The following is a 3,397-nucleotide window of genomic DNA, read 5'->3' as shown; positions in this document are numbered from 1 at the left end:
TTTTATTTGACAGCTAGCAAACCTAAAATCTATTGAAAAACATTAGACCCTATCTAAAATTTTCTGAGTTATTCTAAACATTAGACATAACATAACATTTTGTGTTAATCAACCGTATATTAGAAACTAATGATACTATAGGGCAAATAACATTTTTGATCCCTGAACTATTCTTTTATTATTATGATTTTGGTTCCTGGATTATTTAACTAAGCATATTAAACCTTCAATTAAGTTAAATATGTTTTGAACATGGATTATGTTAACTATTTAACATCCATCAGCTTAAAGGAGCAAATCAAACATGTTAACTTAATTGAAGGTTTAATGTGCTCAACCAAATAACATAAGGATCGAAAATCGAAATAAAACAAATCAATAACCGAAATATGAATTTAACTAATAAAAAATTAAAAACTTGAAGTGACTCACACATATGACAAATCCACAATCAATTAGCATTTAAAAACCTTTTGTTGTTTCCATTTGTCCATAAAAGTTTACAATTTAAACATACTATCAAAGGAACATTTAACATTTATATGTACACTATATATATATATGATATATTTCAAGTGACCATACAAATTTTATAATAAAAACCTTGATGTGATGTCCTTTGTTATAAAACCAAATCTCTACTTGTGTTGTCTCAAGCCCTAGATTCTCACTCAATTGCTCTATCACATCATTTTCTGGATTTGGCTTTTGGCTAAATACCCTAATAAAAAACAAAATATATGTTACAATGAAGAAAATCAATTACATTAAAAAAATTTAACAACATAAGTTAAGTCACATATCTTAAATTCATAGATTTCAACTATCAAAAATAATAATTGTGAACGATGCTCAAAAACAATTTTGACAAATCAATTCTCATTTTTAGTAGTGAGATGCACAAAAGCATATGCTAGACATCATAAAGAACAACATCAATGAGCTAAAATTTTCAGAAAATATAAAAGGATAAAAAAAAGATCCAAAAAATTATTTATTCAATAAACTCACTCTTCAAGTTTCTCAATTATTTGTTCATACAAATGTTGAAAAATCGATCTTCCGATCTCTTACCAGAAGTTCACCCAACACTTGCATCATTTTGAGAAGTCATAAACCAGAGAATAATGAAACAAGAGAGAAAATAAAAAGGTGATGAACAAATAACTTTCATTCTCAATATATGTAGAAGAAAACTTGTCCAATCTTGGATTTATAGGGTCTTCGAAATGAATCATGAATTTTTGTGGACAAACATTTATGAAATAAGAATAATAGTCTAAGTACTCATAAATATGGTTGGTCAAAGTCAAAATTTCATTTAATGTTTATAAAAGTACCTACTAGTTTATAAGTAAAATAGAAAATGTTCTAAACCACACACTCCAACTTCATGAGTGTCCTATTACCCACCTAATGCTCTATTTTCTGTACACCTATGTGTTGGCCTTAACACATAAGCCAAATAATTAGTCTTGCGTGATTTCACGCACTTGTCCCCCGTTGAAACTCCATTGAGAATCCCATTTTTTTCTTCCTCCAATTTCCCTCCTAAAACGTAAAAGTAAAGAAAAATCCTCCAACACCCATTTCATCCCTTCTCCATTTCTACTGATCATCGAACGACTTTATTGTGTATTGTCAACTTCATTTCGCAGTTTATCAGAGGATCAGTAAAAGGTTAGTTCTTTATCCCCTATTTCGAGTTTGTGATTTTTCCCCTAAGGTTGATGTTGATTCGTGAAATGAAGAGCAAACTTATGTGAAATCTTATGTGTGGCTAACTATTATAGTTTTAGGTGTTCATTTACACCATATTATACCATATTTTTCATGAAATTAGGTTTTTATTTTCTCGTCTAAGTCGCATAATCTTGTATTTTATTCGTCTTATTATTATGTTCATCAAAATTGTATTTAAGTTCTTTTTAGTATATGTTCATAGAGAAGTTGCTAAGATGATATTGTGTTGTATTTATGTTTATAGATTATGTTCATAGAGAAGCGAACTACTGTGTTGTATTTTGTTCTTTTGCTTTCGTGTTATATTTCTGCTCCTTTTTAAGTACTATTGTATTTTTGAATTGCCCTCAGGTTAGAGTATGTATATAATTTCTATTTTGATTTTTTATTCTCTTCAGGTAAGACATAGTGGATTTACTTTGATTACTCTAAGGTGGTACCATGGTGGGGTGTTAGATTTGAGTAGTGGGGAACCAATATATAATGGTGGTAAAATTACTGAGTTTTTGGATGTTGATGTAGATAACATGTCATATTTTGAGTTGAAAGACTATATTAGAGAATTGAGATACAGTACAACTTACACCTTTAGTATTAAAGCACATAATCGTGATATTTTGGTAGATGTTGATAATGATAAGGATATCTTAGACATGATGTGTTCCTTAGAATATGGGGATGACGTGGAGGTATTTGTTAGGAATTTGGTTGATGAGGCAATTGTGGGGACCATGTTACTAGAAAATGGTAGTCATGTGGATATGGAAGAATCTGGTTCAACTTTTAATACAAGGGCTAGTGAGAGTGAAAACTTTAACTTTGGGATAGGTGAAAACCATATATACAGTGGGGACCCCGTTTCTACTTTTTCAACCTCACCTCCTTTCAATATCACACCTCTTTTCAATATTTATACTGTAGATGGTGCCACTGATAATGATATAGATGTTGGTCCCGCTAGACCTGATTTCTCAAAAGAAGAAGTAGAGAGTTCTGATTATTCAACTGAGGAAAATGTTGAGTCTGAAGCTAAATTAGCTTGAGGTGATGATGATGAAGAAGAATAGTATGGTAGTAATGTACACGAGGAGGTTAGGGAGTTGAGGCATGAAAAGAAAAGTTTTAAAAGAAGGAAAGAAGGGAAAGAGTAGCAGCTGACAATGAAAAGGTACCCGTAGGTGAAGTTAGACAAAATCTAGGTTTTGATGAAACTAGAACAGGTAAAGTAAGACATGAAGGAAGGCTAGGAGGTGGTGAGCCTTACTTGACAAGTTTTGATAACGATATTTTTGAGTTAGATGAAGATGAGTGTTGTCATGATTATGAACATGAATTTGTAGGTCTACAAGGGTTAAGTTGTCAATAAAGAGGAGTTCAAAAACTCAAAAAATCATTCATGATCCTACTGGAAAAAAAGTTGTGTGGCAGTTGGGCATGTGTTTAAAGCTGTGAAAGAATTTAGACTAGCAGTAACTAAATATGCAGTTAGAAGGAGGGTTCAGGTGGAGAAATGGGTGAATGAGCCAAAGAAAATTAGAGTTAGATGCAAAGATGGTTTTCCATGGATTTTGTATGGATGTCTTGAAAAGACAACAAATAATTTCATGATAAAGTCTTACAATCCAAAGCATACTTGCAACAAGACAACTAGAAA

The sequence above is a fragment of the Solanum pennellii genome, chromosome 9, assembly GCF_001406875.1.
Source record: "Solanum pennellii chromosome 9, SPENNV200".
NCBI classification, from domain to species: domain Eukaryota; kingdom Viridiplantae; phylum Streptophyta; class Magnoliopsida; order Solanales; family Solanaceae; genus Solanum; species Solanum pennellii.
The sequence above is the reverse complement of the archived record's forward strand: the minus strand, read 5'-3'. Positions refer to the sequence as shown.